A 19003-nucleotide genomic window follows, 5' to 3' on the forward strand; every position below is an offset into this window, starting at 1 on the left:
GTTTCAAAACATATTGGGAAAGAAGCTTAAACTTGATCCAGTGTCTCTTCTCCTTTGTCGTCTTGGTCCGTCTTCGTCTTCGCCGTCCTCTGCCTTTCCTGCCTTTTTTATTTCATTTTTTGCTTTTTTTTTTTGAAACAAAAAATGAAATAAATAAATAAATTCTTAACCAGTAACAAAGTCTGAGCACAACAGCATGGTGGTGGTCTTTCTGTGTGGAGTTTGCATGTTCTCCCCATGCTAGCGTGGGTTCTCTCCAGGTACTCCGGCTTCCTCCCACAATCCAAAGACATGCACATTAGGTTAATTGGTGACTCTAAATTGCCCGTAGGTGTGAGAGTGAGTGTTTGTCTGTCACTATATGTTGGCCCTGTGATTGGCTGGCCACCTCTTGCCCGAAGTCAGCTGGGATTGGCTCCAGCTCCCCCGCGACCCTGACGGATAAGCGGTATAGACAATGGATGGATGGATGGATGGAATGTCTCAGCACATTAAAACAGCAGAGAGAGCCCCGACTTACTCCTGAAGCATAGTTTCAGTATGTGAATGTGTGTGAAAGAACAGTCTCCTCCGATTCCTTCTGAATGAATGACTGTGGATGTGATGTAAAAGTGCTTTGAGTAGTTGAAATGACTAGAAAGGTGTGATACAAATACAGAGCATTTACCACTGCGACAACATTTAGGGAGCTTATTGCAGTTTCTAACACGTCTAAGGCAGACGTAGGAAACACATGAGTTCTCTGCTATTGAGTTTACTTTAGAAATATTGCTTTTATGAGTACATAAAACAAGCTTCAAGTTTCAAATTTATAACATTCAGCGGGCTGATCCATCACACTAGCACTGTACCACACTAATGATGTTTTTTCATTAACAAGGTTTTCTTCATAGAAGCACAAAGTGACACAACAGTGTTGGACCTCCTCTGCTCCAGCCCACAGTGCCCCCCCTTTGTCCACAGAACTAAATAAACACATCTGGGGGGAAAAATGTATATCTCAGACTGAACAGCATGACGGTGATAAAGTGAGTTGAGAGAAGTTGTCTTGCTGTCCTTACATTCCTTCAACTGAATCAGAAATAATGAGCAATGAAATGTCAAACCAACCCTGGTTTCACCCAGAGAGACAGAGGCAGCATGTATGTCCACCAAAACACACATCAGCAGCACCACAGTTACAGTAACCCAAAGGGCACCACGCTGGCTATGTTGAGTTTTAACAACTGTTAGATCAGTAGGAGGAGAAAGGAAGCAGAGAGGATAACATCAGATTACTGACACACAACTGAAACCTGCTACTTGCCAAACCAGATCAGCAATAATATGCAATCACTTTATACTATTAGTGCTGAGCCCCAAACTAGACCCTAATGCGACATTCTCAGTAGTATTTGCTGCTCTAATTGGATTAACAACTCAACACATATGCTGCCACTTAACAGGAAGCTAAATTGGGGGCAATTACTTCACTTCACTTAAAAATAGAAACAGTTATGGTGTGAAACAAAACCATGAGTCCTTTAACTAGTCCCCATGAAGTTCTTGCTTCATTTATTGATGCAGATTTAGCCACGTTACACATGTAATGCAAGTTTGAGATGTGATTGCCAGACTTGTAAATCCCAATTTATTTGCCTTAGTCCTTTAATCATTGCTGCAGAGAATGGAACATTTGTGCAACAAAAATGGATCGTTGTACTGAGATGTTTTAGTGTTCCCTCACAGTTTTCACATGAATAAATGTTCATCACTGATCCTTAAGATGTAATAGCCATTGAGTCAAGGATCTGCAAGCTGTTGTTACTACATACCCAGGGACAAATATCTTTTCTGAGAAACTCGCTGGTACTCAGGGAGTGTCTCTGGTTTTTCTGGAGTGACTGAAGAGGAGGCATACATAGTTATCTATAAGAGTGGACACTAGTTTACCCTGGACGGTGCAAACTTACATACAAAGATTTGTCCTTGCAAGTTTTACTGCTCAAACAGCATTTAATGTCAAAGCAAAAATCACATTCAATTTTAAGATATCTTAATTAATTAAGATTCACACACACATTCAGTCAGTTTCAGTTTCAACACAATCTCTCCCATGAAACTATTGCCCCAATGAAACATTCTGCAAACATTCTACCTCATAATGTATTTCATTAATTTTCCCACATTATTGGCTCCCAGCAAATAACGTATGATTTAGTATGGTTTTTATGGTTATGATTAAGGCCTCACTATAGTCAGTGTAGGTTATCTTATGGGAAACATGAATGTGTGTACAAAATTTTGTGTTCATCCATCTTCAGATATTTCTGGACCAAAGTGGTGAACCGACTGACAAACTCATTGCCTTTAACAGAGAAAGCAGCACGGATCAAAGCTGGTTTTAGCATACTGATATTATGACCAACAAATAACAAAGTAAAATATGGCGTCACATCTTAAAGGTGGAACACAACAGCAAGACAGCAACAGCCCTGAACAAGTGAATCAGACAACATCGGCTGTCTGTGAACACCAGACCATAATCAAGGGTAACAACCTGGGGGCTGGACAGAGTCGGAGCAGAAGACCTTCAGACCTTCAGCAGACAACTGCTGATTGACCAGAAGGCAAGAAGTTGCAAAGGCAACTGCAGCTGCTCTGCAGGAAGAGGAACAGAAGTTTACTGCACCCCAGCAGGAAGAGGGACAGGAGGGTGCTGCAGCTCCACAGGAACAGGAGGTTGCAGACTCACAAACCTGAGGCTGGGGTGGAGGCTGAAAGCTAGAGTGTTGGTGGATGGGGACCTGGGGCTGAGGCTTGGTCCTAAGACCTAAGCACAAAAGAGTGGAAGAGAAGCCATTGTTGGTATGTGGCAGGGGATGAGGTGTGAATGTGAGCATGAATCATTGCCTGCCTCTATATGTGTCATCCCTGGTCAGGGTGTACCCCATCTCTTGCCCAGTGTCCACTGGAATCAGATCCAAAGAATAAGAGGGTATACCCAATGGATGAATGGAATGGAGGGACAGTAATTTAGACAATATACAAGATTGTCAGTCATTGAAGTATTTTAAGAATGTAGAGAATGAATGAGAGAAATTTTCCTCCATCCCTCAAGAGTGGTAACTAACTAACATATTTACCCAGCCACATGACAATAGGACATTACATACTTACTAACACATGTCGCCATTCCTAGTGATGGGAAAAAACACAGTAATGTCACAGTATTCACTAACTGAAAACTGACATCACTGAGCAATTAGTGCCCAAAATGGAAACAACAGTGAGAATAAAAGTTACAGCAGTGACTGTTCAGCACGCTCTAGGCCTCTACCACTGCAACAACTGCATTTGTAAAAACAGCTTGATTATCTCTCTGCTTCCTCACAGCCCTCTATGCATGTTAACAAAGTACCAATTGAGGAAGGCAGCAACCTGCTCCCCCTCCCACACGCACTGAGAACAGACCCTCCCTTAACCACTCTGCAAATGTTATTCCAGAGACAATCTGACTATTTATAGCCTCAATAACTCAATCTGCTTCATTAGAAGTCACTGTTCTGCTGGAGAGGCCTTCATGGGGCCACAGAAGAAGAGTCCATTGTTGAATTATTCTTGATCTGAGGCCCCACAGCAGCTTCCACTGTCCCATCATGCTTCAGCCGCATAAGTCTGCCTGTAAACGTCCAGCTCAGTGAAATGCAGTGATTAACTCACAGAGGTTAACATCTCCTGGGGTTAGAGTGTGTGTGTGTGTGTGTGTGTGTGTGTGTGTGTGTGTGTGTGTGCGTGTGCGTGTGCGTGCGTGCGTGTGTGTGTGTGTGTGTGTGTGTGCGTGCGTGCGTGTGTGTGATTTGGGGGATGTATCAAGAATGTCTAAGTAACTCCACACAATAGGGGGTTGCCCTGTGAAAAGGCCAGAGCAGAGCCAAGATAAAGAGGGAACCTGGCCCACTGAAGTGCACCCACGGGTGGGGGTGGGGGTGGTGGTGGAGAGCCTGTGTTGACTGCAGTGTTTATGGGTACCTTAAAGAACAGAAGGTAAAGGGCAGACAATTGGCAGACTTGATTCATAAACCCAGTCATTTAAAAGACTGCTCTGGATTGTGAATGTGTGACGTTCCCTTTCTCTTGCTTTGATGGAAATATGGGTCTGTATGCAGCCATCATGCAGAGACGTTATTCTTGTGACAGACAGTCAGCGCGTGGACTCCAGCAGCAGCTCCTGACTCTTCACTATCCTTTCCAAAGCACTTTTCTCATATAAACTCCAGACAGTTCTTGGAGAATCACCCGGAGTCGCTATTTCACACATGTAGCCACAACCACACAGTCTATACGCACACCAGGAGACTGTCTGTCAGACTGTTATCACCTACTGAAATACTCCATCTGGTTTAGCCCATGGCTGCAGGAGGCAGGACATGATGCTAAAGAATTGAGTGTTTTTAAGCATTTACCAGAAACCAGAAACAAAACTGCTTTCATTTTACGAGAAATCTCAAGAACTGCTCTCTCCTACTAGCGCTGCTTCACAGCAGAGTGTTCAGGCCCAGTCAGAACTACACCAGTGTGGTCCAGATAAAACGACGAAGATATGCTAACAAACAAACTACTACGCCCTGAATGTCTGTGTGGCTGTCTGTTTTAGACACTGAGCCTGGAAGATGTGTGACTTCAGGGATTTCTGCTACAAAGACTCAGATGTGGTAGAATGTCCGACAATGTGTGAATGTGTGAGGCCGCAGTGGGTGAATGGGACAGAGATAGGACATCATGTCCCATGTCAACTTTTACAACATTGATGGTACACTTTTACACACACACACACACACACACACACACACACACACACACACACACACACACACACTGTGTGAATGGGGGTAAGGATTAGGCTACTGTTTTTTAGGGTTACTTTCCACTTTTGTTGTGGATTAGAGAGTGAAATGCACATGGTGCTGAATCAGGTCACAAACACAACAAAAGCTTGGTGCTGATTCGAAATATGTCCATGAGTTAAGTAGCTTTACAATTAGTGTAAAATCTGCATTATGTCACTCTGAGACAACATTTAATTGGTCACATTGCTGAAACTAGGACAGGACTCAATGAAAAAGGGACATTTTATTATTCTTGCTTTACTGGTCAGTAGTAAAGCTCTTTCAGGGTTTCATGAAAGGAAATTTTCAGGATGATCACTAATCATCACTTTTAACTAGAATGGCCCCCATGGTTATCCCCATTAGTACTAACTGATGGCAGCAACCATGCAAAACACCATTGTTGGGGAGGGATTGAGAAGGCAGTGAGATCGAGCCAGGAGGATGATATGGCAGGAGGCATAACACCTGCCTTCCAAGTGCGGCTGTTAAGAACAGACAGGAATTCTTCACACAAGGTCAGAACCATTGTACTAGTAACTAGTTTGTAGTTGAAGATGCAGCTATGATATGAAGCAAGTCAGTATTTATGTTGATATGAACTGAGAACTTTGGTTGGAAGTGCCTAAGTGTGTTGTATTAACTCACTTGAACCTTGCAGCTGGTGACTGTTACGGAAAATACTGTTACAGCACTGGGTCCTGCCTCCTCATCATTCACTACAGCCTGCATGAAAAAGCACCACAGTGACGTCATTAGCAACAAGCTGACAGGGTAATTCTACAAGGCTGTTTGTTATAAGATAAGATAAGATAAGACTTGTTACAGTAACAAAGTGTCAATAACAAAAGTAGTGTAAAAGCAAGGGATATAAATAAAAATAAATACAAATATAAAAACACCCCTTACAGATTTCTTCTGTTTCCGCTTTTTTGTCACACTTGTTTCAGATCATCAAACAAATTTTAATATCAGACAAAGATAACCTGAGTAAACACAAAAAGCAGTTTTTAAATGATGATTTCATTTATTAAGGGAAAAAGGCTATCCAAACCAACCTGTCCCAATGTGAAAAAGTAATTGCCCCCCCCGTGTTAAATCATGAATTAACTGTGATTTTGGAAAGCTGAATTCAATTTCACTAGCCACACCCAGGCCTGATTACTGCCGGAGCTGTAGAATCAAGAAATCACTAAAATAGAACCTGTCTGACAATATGAAGAAGGCTGAAAGATCTCAAAAAGCAATTCATCATGCAACAGATGAGAAACAAAGTCATTGACATCACGTCTGGAAAGGGTTACAAAGTCATTTCTAAGGCTTTGGGACTCCAGCGAACCACAGTGAGAGCCATTATCCACGAATGGAGAAAACATGGAACAGTGGTGAACATTCCCAGGAGTGGCAGGCCAACCAAAATGACGTATGGACGTCTCATCCAGAAGGTCACAAAAGAACCCCGAACAACATCTAAAGCACTGCGGTGTGAGCGTGAGTGTTTGTCTGTCTCTGTATGTGGCCCTGTGGTTGGATGGCGACCAGCCCAGGGTGACCCCGCCTCTTGCCAGGAGTCAGCTGGGATTGGCTCCAGTTCCCCCGCGACCCTGATGGATAAGTGGTATAGACGATGGATGGATGGATGATCCCCAAGACGTTTGGGAAAATATTCTGTGGACTGACGAGTCAAAAGTGGAACTTTTTGGAAGGTGTGCATCCCGTTACATCTGGCGTAAACCCTCCAATGTGGCTGGATTAAAACAATTCTGCAAAGAAGAGTGGGCCAAAATTCCTCCACAGCGATGTGAAAGACTCATTGCCAGTTATTGCAAACGCTTGATTGCAGTTGTTGCCTGTTGTTGTGGCACAACCAGTTATTAGGTTTAGGAGGCAATTACTTTTTCACATTGGGACAGGTTGGTTTGGATAGCTTTTGTCCCTTAATAAATAAAATCATCATTTAAAAACTGCTTTTTGTGTTTACTCAGGTTGTCTTTGTCTGATATTAAAATTTGTTTGATGATCTGAAACATGTAAGTGTGACAAAAAAGCAAAAACAGAAGAAATCTGTAAGGGGGCAAATACTTTTTCACAGCACTGTACCTGTGTGTATTGCACAGTAGTAAGAAAACAAAAACAGAAATGACTGATGTGAAGCTGGTTGAGCTCACACCAGCTGACAAAGTCGTTGATGACCTCCTTGTATTCTAGTTTGTTCCCCCCACATACACATCCAACAATGGCTGTATCATCAGAGAACTTCTGGATGTGACAGTTTACAGTGTTGTGTCTGAAGTCCAAGGTGTAGAGAGAGAGGAGAAAGGGAGAGAGAACTGTTGCCTGGGGGGGGCCCATGCTGCAGACCACCACATCAGACACACAGTCCTGGAGCCTCACATGCTGTGGTCTGTTGGTGAGATAGTCATTTGTCCATGATGTCAGGAGACTGTCAACTCCCACCTAGCTGGATGGTGTTAAAGGCACTGGAGAAGTCACAGATGTTTGAGGATGATCCTCTCCATGGTCTTCATCAGGTGACAGGCCTGTAATGTTTGGGATCCCTGGGACACACTGTTTTTGGTACCAGGACCACGCAGGAAGTCTTCCACAGGGCACAGGTTGAACATGAGCATGACCCCCCCACAGAGCTGCACTGCACAGTCCCTGAGTAGTCTGGGGCTGATGCCATCCGGGCCTAAGGCCTTTCTCACCTAGATGTTCCTGAGCTCCCTTCTCACCTGGACAGCTGTTAAGGAGAGGAGGGTGGGGGCTGACTGGGGGGGAGATGTGGGCTGTTGATGGTCCGGTGTTGATGAGGAAGAAAACAAGCTGGAGGGTGGAGGGGCAGGCAGCTTGAGGAGGTTGGCTCCTGTGGCTGTCCTTTCCAACCTAAAAACCCTCTTCTTCTCGTTCAGCAGGGCTTTAATGTCGTGAGTCTCTCATGTAGTCAATGTACTCCCCATGAGGGCTCCAGAGTGCTTCCCAGTCCCTGAGCCTGGCACTGGCCTCCTCAGACCACTCCTTCTCAGACCTCTCCACAGGCGGCTGTTGTACTGAATGGTGTCCATAGCAACAGGAATCACTGGGCCCCCCAGCAAAGCACGTGTGAACCACAGAGTTACCTCAACCTAACCTTAAGCTTAACAGGTTAGGAGAGAAATTGGATCTAATAAAGCTGTTTCATGTCAAGCATGTTAAAAGCTGCGTGCTGATTGGCTGATACGCCATTTGTGCTTCTTAAATCCTGGTTCGTCACGTTCAAACTTGGAGTTTCAAGACTGGACTCATTGCAGGCAAAGATGGACGCAAACTGAACAAAGCACACTGGAAATTGTGCCCCTGAAACCTAGTACCAGTTGGTGGGGGCCTCGGGGAAGCAAACATGAGATATGATTATAACGGGCAGCTCCCACTTCCTGCTCATGACACAAACAGGGAGCTGAAGGTCGCAATATGAAAAGCTTTACTGTTAGCTCCATCTCTGCTGCATACAGTGTCTGTGCATGAGTGTGTGTGTGTGTGTGTGTGTGTGTGTGTGTGTGCTTGCGTGTGCTTGTGAGAGTGTGAAGGCTGATTATTCTACTGAAACATGCATACCCACACACAAATGCCTCTGTCCCCTCTGATTATACCTTCTGCATGGAGTAGCTACATTTAGATAATTTCTGAAAACATTAGTGGAATTCAAGTACACATACATAAAAATCAAACAGTGTGTACTGAGCTAAAGTTTCAGCTTAAAGGTTCAAAGAATCTACATCTTTTGTAGTAAAGTCTTTTATGGTCTCTGTCTGTGGTCAGACAGTGGTCACAGCTCTTCCATGTCTGCTGTTGAGGAAAGACACGTTAACTTAATCTCGATGGATAACTTTTGTGTGATCATTTTATCACGGCCTCCTGACAGAAAGCCCCCCCACCCCCCCACCCCCCCGAGCCTGGTTCTGTTCCAGGTTTCTTCCTGTTAAAGGGGAGTTCTTCCTGCCACTGTTTCCTAATCTAATCTCTGATGCTGCTCATGTGGGGATTCTTGAATCCTTAATGTTGAATTCCTGAATCGTTGGGTCTCTCTCTAATTAAAGAGTTTGATCTAGACCTGCTCTTTATGGAAAGAGTCTGGAGATAACACTGTTGTGAATTGGCGCTATATAAATAAAGATTGATTGACTGATTGATTGATTGTTCATGTGATTTTATTTACAATGGAGGCATCGTTTTATTCCCGCTTATGATCTCTGTATTTCACCTCATTCATGCTTAACTGGGAAAGTTCATTAGTCTTGTGAATGTGCACACACCCCACAATGATTAAGATTTATAAAACATAACCATATGGGTGGATGCCATGCACAGATAGTGGAAGAATATTTAATGAAAAAACAGTGGGGATGATTGTTCATCACTGAATATAATGTGAGGTTTGCAGAATGGTCCAGTGTCAAAGTGTAGCATGTGGTTTGGACACATTCTTTGATGGTTATTTTTTCTGGGTTAGATTTGTATCTAATTGCTCTCCGCTCCCACCAGCTGCTTACAGGACTGACCTCATTCCATGTAGTGTTGATACCATAGCTGTGACTTCAGCCCTCACTAATGATATCCTGTCTTTGTAGTTCCCCACCTGACTGAGCTTACTTTCAATTGGCAGATGAGAGAATGGTACATTTGGGTGCTTCCATATGGTTTCGCTCTGCTACTTTCACCCCCCCAGCCCAACACACACATATGTACATCCACACAATCAAAGACACATGCATACACTTCCACATGATGAAATTATAAGCAATTATATAACCTTCACACCTCTGTGTCCTAAAAAGAAGACTGATATCATGTCCAGTTGATGAGCTATATGTGTAAAAATGTAACCCTCTCACTGATTGGCCACCTGGGGTTCATAATAAAAGCAACTGTGCACTGTGTGTCTCAGCCTCCTTGGGCCTTGTGCATTGCTGAAAACATTGGTAAAAACAAAATGAACATGCATACAATAAAAAGTGCAAGGCAGCTGGAGCTGAGGTTTTAAAGCAATCACATCAACATTTTATGGCTATGACTTTTTGTATTTAGTGCTCAGTCTGGAGCAGGTTTATAAGGATGGTTTGAACTGGTAAAGAGTCTCACAATTCACATGACCCAGCACACACCGGCTGTGGCTCAGTGGTAGAGTTGGTCGTCCCTCAATCAGAAGGTTGGGGTTTCGATCCCCAGCTCCTATGGGTCAACATGTCGAAGTGTCCTTGGGCAAGACACTGAACCCCAAGTTGCTCCTGAAGCAGCTTCAGTGTGTGAATGAGTATGAAAGAATAGTCTTCTCCAACTTATATTCCTCCTGAATGAATGATGTGTGAATGGGTGAATGAGGATGTCATGTAAAGCGCTTTGAGTTTAAATGACTAGAAAGGCGCTATTCAAATACAGACCATTTACCATTTGCTACAACTCAAAATCAGGGGTGAGGAAAGGCGCCAACATGGAGACATACAGTACGCTGCGTCAGTCATGTCGGAGCAGTACGACCTACACGATACTTATATGTTAATTTCCTTGTAGGATATACTTCGTGCCCACATGTTCAAAGCCCACCACATGATTATGAAGGGATATGACTATGCTGTGTGAGTATTAATGACCAAATTACTGCGCTGATCATCCTTTTCGGTTCATGTTATGGGCTCCTGCTGCAGTCTTCAGTCTTAATTGCTTGTTGTTCCTTTGGTAGCCATGAAGTGAGATGTCAGAAAACTTCATTCAAACTGTCAGATCAATTCTAGATGACCTCACTGGGAGTGCTCTGTGATGAGTTTGTCAGTACAGCCAGCAAACCATCCCAGCCACACTGGGCAGGATGATCCTGCACATGTCAGTCTTTCTGTCATCCCAGTTAAATACAGTGCAGGATCAGACCGTTACAGCTCAGTGCCTTTCACATTGTACTGTGGAATGATCCTGTGCCTCAAAGTAACACACAATGTTTATAAAGTTACACACCTGAGACCAGCTCTGTTTAAGACTGTCACACGTGCCGGGGCCCTCGGGGATCCATGGAGGGCCAAATCAGTGTCAGATTTTTAACCTGCTTCTCAGGTTTCAGCTGTATTTCCTGATCCAGGCAGTGGGGAATGACATAAACCCTTTCACAGAGCAATATGAAATGATGGTGATATTTCTATATTTGTGTTTACAGTGTACAAACTAAGCAGAGGCATCTGTCGGTTCCTGCTTGCATCTCTGGATCAGGAAACAGTCACTAAATGGGGTTAAAAATGGACTAAAGGTCGTCTTGGTCTGAATAGATAGATAGATAGATAGATAGATAGATAGATAGATAGATAGATAGATAGATAGATAGATAGATAGATAGATAGATAGATAGATAGATAGATAGAAATACTTTATTGATCGCCGGGGGGAAATTCTGGAATATAATAAATAATATAATGAATGAATATAAAAAATGATTACCTTTGGGATTAATAAAGTTTATCTTATCTTATCTTAAGACACACAATGCATATATTTATCTGTAATTGAGTCATCAGAATTTGCATAAACTTGCATATGTGCTCTGTCTGTCCTGGGAGAGGGACCCCTCCTCTGTTGCTCCTCCATTTTTTGCCTTTTTTTCTTTGCCTCCAGAGCTCTCTGCCAGACAGAAATGGCACCGCTGTCCTCCAGGGTCAGGGGTTAGGCTTACCCTCAGGCTTTCTGGCAGAGAGCTCTGGAGTCAAATCTATCCTGTGTGCTTTTTGAATCCAGGGTACAAGGACAGGGGGTGTCACGTGCTTTAACCCCCCCATGTAATTAGTGAAAAGTGACTGGACTCTGACTAGTCCTGCATTGCTCTCCGTGGCCGGTGGTAACTGTTGGGTTGTAGCCAGGACTCACTCTGATACTAAAACACTGCAGGTAGAGTCAAATTATTTCTTAATCCCCAAAGAAATGATCTTTATGCTCTTTGAAAAAAGAACTGTGAGTGGAGAGAAACAAAGACAAAGAGAAACTGGTTTAAACTGTTGACAAAGAACTTCCTGAAGGGGAGCAGAGAAGCAGACTGGACTGGGGAGGTGTGTTTTATTGTTGCACTACAATATAAAGGCCTTACAAATAACCACTTTTTTGGTGAGATCATTTATTTTCAATTCTGTGTTAGGAGGGGGGGCAAAGAAATACAGCACGAGTTAACATAAAGAGGCATGCCTATTGAGTTACACTTAATCAAACACTGATTGAAAGAGCAGTAAAATTCCTGCTTTGGCAGTCCAGGAGGCTTAAGACCTGTTTGGCCTCCACCGAAACATATTTATTCATTAGGCTAAAGAATAAATGTGCTGAGGGCAGCAGGAACGCTGCTTTTTCTCTGCAGGGTCTTTTTTGTCCTGCTGCACTTCAAGATTCATCAAGTAATGAGAGAGAACAACAACTATAAAACCAATGTCCAAGTTCTCCATCCAATGGAAAATGTCTGCTCATTCCAACCACTCTGTGATCCAGGTCCACTGCATTCCCCTTACCTGCTCAGGGGGAGACACAGGGGGGGAGGGAGGGAGGGACAGGGAGAGAGAGGGAGGGAGAGGGAGGGAGGGAGAGGGAGAGGTGGGGGGGGGGGGGGGGACAGACAGACAGACAGAAAGGCAGACAGACACAGTCAGACAGACAGACAGACAGACAGACAGACAGTCAGTCAGACGAACGGACGGATGGAATTTTCTGCTGCTAAACTCAGACCAAACAGAATAACTTCAGTTTGGCCCCAGACACCTCAGAGACACGTTCTCTAACAACATAACTGCTCTGGATGGCATTACTCTGGCCTCCAGCTCCACTGTGAGGAATCTGGGAGTTATCTTTGATCAAGATTTGTCCTTTAACTCCCACATTAAACAGATTTCCAGAACTGCCTTTTTCCATCTACGTAATATTGCTAAAATCAGGCCCATCCTGTTTATAGATGATGCAGAAAAAATAAGCCCACACGTTTGTCATTTCTAGGTTGGACTATTGTAACTCTTTATTATCAGGCTGCCCCAATAAGTCCTTAAAGACTCTCCAGCTGGTCCAGAACGCTGCTGCTCCTGTTCTGATGAGAACTAAGAGAAGAGACCATATTTCTCCTGTACTGGCTTCTCTTCATTGGCTTCCAGTTAAATCTAGAATAGAGTTTAAAATCCTTCTCCTCACCTACAAGGTTTTTAATGTTCAGGCTCCATCATATCTTAAAGAGCTTATAGTACCGTACTACCCCACTAGAGCACTGTGCTCCCAGAATGCAGGCCTACTGGTGGTTCCTAAAGTCTCCAAAAGTAGTGCAGGAGGCAGAGCTTTCAGCTATCAGGCTCCTCTCCTGTGGATCCTCCTTCCATTTAGGTTCGGGGGGCAGACACCCTCTCTACATTTAAGAGTAGACTAAAAACCTTCCTTAGTGATAAAGCCTATAGTTTAGGGCTGGATCAGGCCTTGGACCAGCCCCTAGTTATGCTGCTATAGGCTCAGACTGCCGGGGGACTCCCATGATGCACTGGGCTCCTCTCTCCTCCTCTTCCTCTCCATCCTTCTGCTTCATGTCTCTTTAATGTCCCGGAGCCTTTCTGTGCTTCTCTCATCTCTCTGGTTCCTGTGGATCCTGGTCCTGGTTCTCCTGCTGTGGTTCTCTGGTTCCTGTGGATCCTGGTCCTGGTTCTCCTGCTGTGGTTCTCAGGTTCCTGTGGATCCTGGTCCTGGTTCTCCTTCTGTGGTTCTCTGCTTCATGAATCACTGCTGAGGATCGTCAGCCACTCATCATGTTTTTCAGTGTTACCATATTGCTAATTATTAGCCACATTCCTATTGTTAGTGCTGTAGTTGCTGTTAGTATTTTGGTTGCTGTTTGCTTTCTGTCTCTCTCTCTCTCTCTCTCTCTCTCTCGAACCTCCACCCAACATGGACCCTGACAGAAAGCCCCCCCCGAGCCTGCTTCTATTTGAGGTTTCTTCCTGTTAAAGGGGAGTTCTTCCTCCACTGTTTCCTAATATAATAACTGATGCTGCTCATGTGGGGATTCTTGAATCCTTAATGTTGAATTCCTGAATCGTTGGTCTCTCTCTAATTAAAGAGTTTGGTCTGGACCTGCTCTTTATGGAAAGAGTCTGGAGATAACACTGTTGTGAATTGGCGCTCTATAAATAAAGAGTGATTGACTGATTGATTGATTGATTGAGACAGAGGACAGACAGACACAGACACACAGTCAGATAGACAGACAGACAGACAGACAGACAGACAGACAGACAGACAGACAGAGCAGGTCTGGTATGAGTCAGGGTCACTTTGGTTCTACCTTCTCATGCTAACACAGAGCAGCTCCACTGACTGACTCTTGTTCTCTGAGACTCTTCCTGTTTAGTATTAGTGTCTGTTACAGGAGGAAAGGACCGTCCACTGATCGTACACCCTGTGAGGACCTGATGTGGCTGTGAAGGTGAGCAGCATCAGGGGCTGAGGTGCCCCCAGACCACAGCGGCTTCTCTGCAACAATGGGACAGAAATTACTAAATCAATAGAAAGTATGTTAACGCTCTACATCATGTTTCATTTTATTTCAGTTCTTAAACATGTTGGAGAAAACAACCTCGACTTTTACAACTGACATGCACCCATCACCACTGAACAGGTGAACAAAGTTGTGTGTGAAGGCAGTGTCGCTGCGTTTCCCTTTGCTCTTACTCCAGATAATATGTTGTGTCAGTCTGGTGGTTCGTTCTGTGGTTTCACTGAAGTGTAGTGACGAGTAGTAACCCCACATTCCTGTGGCCAACCATACCAATACCTTTCCTCACCGTCTCTCACGCAGTTATTCACCTCTGGTAGGTACGGTGAACCACAGGTGAGGGATGTCTAAATGAATATAGCATCTATGAAATTAAGTAGATGTTCGTAGTGAAATGAGCCTGTGTGTTGTGTCTTTTTTCTTTTTCTGGAATTGTTTATGAATTCTAAAAACTTTCTGTTTCTAAAAGCCTGGTCCCTCTGCTGCCGTCCGTCTGTGGCAGCACCAGACTACAGAGCAGCTTCTGTTCTCAGGCTGTCAGACTCCTCAACTAGTCCTCCTCACTCCAACATGAAAGATGTTTCTGGAGTTTTCTGTGTGGAGCATAATGGGACTACAAACTGTGTGTGAGCCTGTGCTGTAGGATCACCGTGAGCACTGAGACTGACTTCACACTGGAGTCAGAGTCCTTGTGTGCACATGCAGAGCTGATTCCAGTTCAAATTTCATCTTCACATTTCCCCTGACAAGGACCTCTGGTGGCCATGTGATGTGTGTGTGAGGAGGTGCAGCCCGGTGGCACGTGTGACTTTGACACTGGTGTTTCTACCCGTCACTGCTGCTTATTTTTAACTGTGACCCCAACATCCACCATAAAGTCTTATTTACCAAAACCTAACCAAGTCTGAAGCATGGATGTGTCAGACTGAATCATTTTCATAAAGCACTGACAAACAACAAGGGCAGAAACATGGCTAGTTTGTAAAGGCAATAAGACCTGCGGTCTGATTTGGAGGCCTTGTTGGGCTGGACGACGCCCTACCACCACTGAGTGTGCACCAAAGGCAAATATGTTGAAATTCTACACTTAATGGCTTTAAATAACGACCGTTTTAAATGCTGGCTTATGGGAAAAACATGAATCCAGACTGCGAGTGTTAAAAGCAAACGCCCATCCGCAGGCCAACCACACGCTTACTGTCTGCTGCAGTCACTGATGAACAAACCTTTGGCTCGTCGTTTGCTTCCCACAAAACGTCCCTGCCACGTGACTGCCACTGGATTGTGAACAGTGTCATACACATGTAATTAAAAATGGATATGGTCATCTGGTGTCTGCAAAGTAAAATGTTTGTACAACCAACCAGAACGATGATCTAAACGTGACACAAAAGATCCAGCTTGTAAAAAAAGCAAACTTATCTTTTGGATGTGAAGAACAGTGAATCCTGATCAAGTATCCACATAAGCATGAATTCTCTTTTCAAACAAATTTTCACACATACTTCTTGTTTGAAATCTCCCCAACACTTGCATCAGCGTGTGTCACCTGGGTGGCTGTAATGCGCTCTGATTCCTGCTCCTCCATAATCTCCCCCATGTCCGAGTTAAAGAATGTCCTAATTACAGCCATTTTAAAGGAGCGGGTGACGTCTTTTGATGTAATATTACCCACCAATCCAATTAGCCCAACACTTGTCAGCCTCACTCAGCAGTCATGGCTACTAGCCTGAAAGTTAGGCCCAGACACTTACCGGCTCTGTCAAACTCACCATGGGATGCCTTCAAATACAGTAACTACACCAGTTACACTCTATCTGTCTGCTTGCATTTTATTTACGTGTGAATGAGGTTCTCTGAAAAGGCTGATATCAGTTTTTGTGCCCACCATGTGCTGAGGACCCAGAGCCTGAGCACACAGCCAACAGAGCCACGGGGGCTGTGACTCGTCTATGTGATGCTGGGTGGTTGATCAGGCTGTGGCCTTTACAGGTCACACAGACAGCTGGCAACATTTCAAACTACTTTCATCATCAGACGTCGGCTTTTAATGGTGCGCTGTTACTTTTTTCAGGGCTCACTCTCACCTACTTCTGTCCTCAAGGATTCTGTGTACTGTAGAGCCCCAAATAAAGGCCAGGCCCAAAAGAGCGTGATTCTAAAGATATATGGACAATAATCATGCCCACTGACCAGACACACAACTCTTATTGTGGAACAGAAAGCTAGCTAACAGATTTAGTGGTAGTGGGAGCAGCAGGACAGGCAGACAGCTGTGTGACGACAGACACCTTCAGCACACTGACGGAGACGACTGCAGTCACGTTTTCCAGGAATCAAGGACTCCATCTAGTGGAGTCCAAGTGATGACATGCATTTTCAGAAAAGAGGAAGAAGAACGGCTTTGTTAGGGAAATTTAACACACACACACACACACACAGGACCTACGGGTACAGAAAGTGGGGAGTGATGGTGGAGTGATGGGCTGCCACGTAGCATCAGACCAACGTGTTTCGGCTTGTGGCCCTCATCTAGGTCATTATGCAGTTCGTCCATACATGGCTGCTCCGTGTGCCCACAGCCCACAGTCCACAGCGTGGACGTTGTCCTCGACCTTTCAGCTGACCGATACGTAGAATCTATCACCAAGTCTGCTTTGTCCCGCCTGAGGAACATCTCCAGACCGTGGCCGTCACTCCCAGTCTGTAGCAGAGAAACTCACCTGGTTTGCTGTGGATTAATAGTAAATGAATGTAATGTCCAGTAGACCTGGTCAGAGTCTCATACACGTCATCCACAGGCCCCTTTTCACTGTACCGTCTTCCTGAGCTGGTCCCTGGTCCCCTCATGTCTGCTCCACACCAGCACACCCTCAAGAGTGATATAGTCCTCTCAGGGTGCTTCAGGGTGTTATCAGAGAGAAATAAGTGTAGTTTTGAGAAAAAGGAAACTGTTTTCTTGGGACCCTCTCAGGAGTCCCAAATTAGGAACTCCTCTCCTAAACTGTGGTGTACGTTTGCCCACTGGAGGGTAAATCTTTAGAGAACAGGACCCCCTTTAACTTTTATTATTAACATCTATTAATATTCAATATTCACCCAAATTGAAAACAAAAAAACAGAAAAAGAAAAGAGACATTAGTCTCTTGCTCTACTGTCTCTGCTTCCAGGTGGTTTTCTCCACATACAGATGTGAACATGTGTGGCTCAGTGCCGTCTCCTCCCCAGGCCTCTCTGCAGTACTTATCACTGCAGTTTGATGCCCCTGCTGTCGGGTGTTCTCCCCAGAAATATGATGAAAGCTTTTATCTACAGTGGATATAAAAAGTCTACACACCCCTGTTAAAATGCCAGGTTTTTGTGATGTCAAAAAATGAGACCAAGATAAATCATGTCAGGACTTTTTCCACCTTTATTGTGACCTATAACCTTGTAACGCAAATTGAAAAGCAAACTGAAATCTTTTAGGGGGGAAAGTCCACAAAATAATGTGGTTGCATAAGTGTGCACACCCTCTTATAACTGGGGATGTGGCTGTGTTCAGAATCATGTTAATAGGAGTCAGTACAGACCTGCCATCATTTAAAGTGCCTCTGAATAACCCCAAACACAGTTCAGCTCTTCTAGTAGCTTTTTCTCACATTTTCTTAGTCGCATCTTACAGCAAAAGCCACGGTCCGCGGAGAGCTTCCAAAGTATCAGAGGGATCTCACTGTTAGCAGTCAGGAGAAGGGTACAAAAGACTTTCCAAGGCATTAGATATACCATGGAACACAGTGAAGACAGTCGTCATCAAGTGGAGAAAATATGGTGCAACAGTGACATTACCAAGTACGTCCCTCCAAAATTGATGAAAAGACGAGAAGAAAACTGGTCAGGGAGGCTGCCAAGAGGCCTACAGCAACATTAAAGTACTGGCTGTTTAGTACATGTGACAACAACCTCCCGTGGTCTTCGTACGTCTGGGTTGTGGGGTAGGGTGGCAAGACGGAAGCCTTTTCTTACGAAGAAAAACATCCAAGCCCAGCTACATTTAGCAAAAACACATTTGAAGTCTCCCAAAAGCATGTGGGGAAATGTGTTCTGGTGTGATGGAACCAAGGTTGAACTTTTTGGCCATAAATTTGGTGCAAAAACAACACTGCACATCACCAAAAGGACACCATACCCACAGTGAAGCATGGTGGAGGCAGCATCAGGCTTTGGGGCTGGTTTTCTTCAGCTGGAACTGGGGCCTTAGCCAAGGTGGAGGGAATCATGAACAGTTCCAAATACCAGTCAGTGTTGGCACACAACCTTCAGGCTTCTGCTAGAAAGCTGAAGATGAAGAGGAATTTCATCTTTCAGCATGACAACGACCCAAAGCATATATCCAAATCAACAAAAGAACGGCTTCACCAGAAGAAGATTAACGTTTTGGACTGGCTCAGCCAGAAAATCTGTGGGGTGATCTGAAGAGGGCTGAGCACAGGAGATGCCCTCACAATCTGACAGATTTGATTTTGGGTTTTGCAAAGAAGAGTGGGCAAATATTGCCAAGTCAAGATGTGCCATGCTGATAGACTCCTACCCAAAAAGACTGAGTGCTGGAATAAAATCAGAAGGTGCTTCAACA

Source organism: Pempheris klunzingeri, chromosome 18 (genome assembly GCF_042242105.1).
Source record: "Pempheris klunzingeri isolate RE-2024b chromosome 18, fPemKlu1.hap1, whole genome shotgun sequence".
In the NCBI taxonomy this organism is placed as follows: Eukaryota; Metazoa; Chordata; class Actinopteri; order Acropomatiformes; family Pempheridae; genus Pempheris; species Pempheris klunzingeri.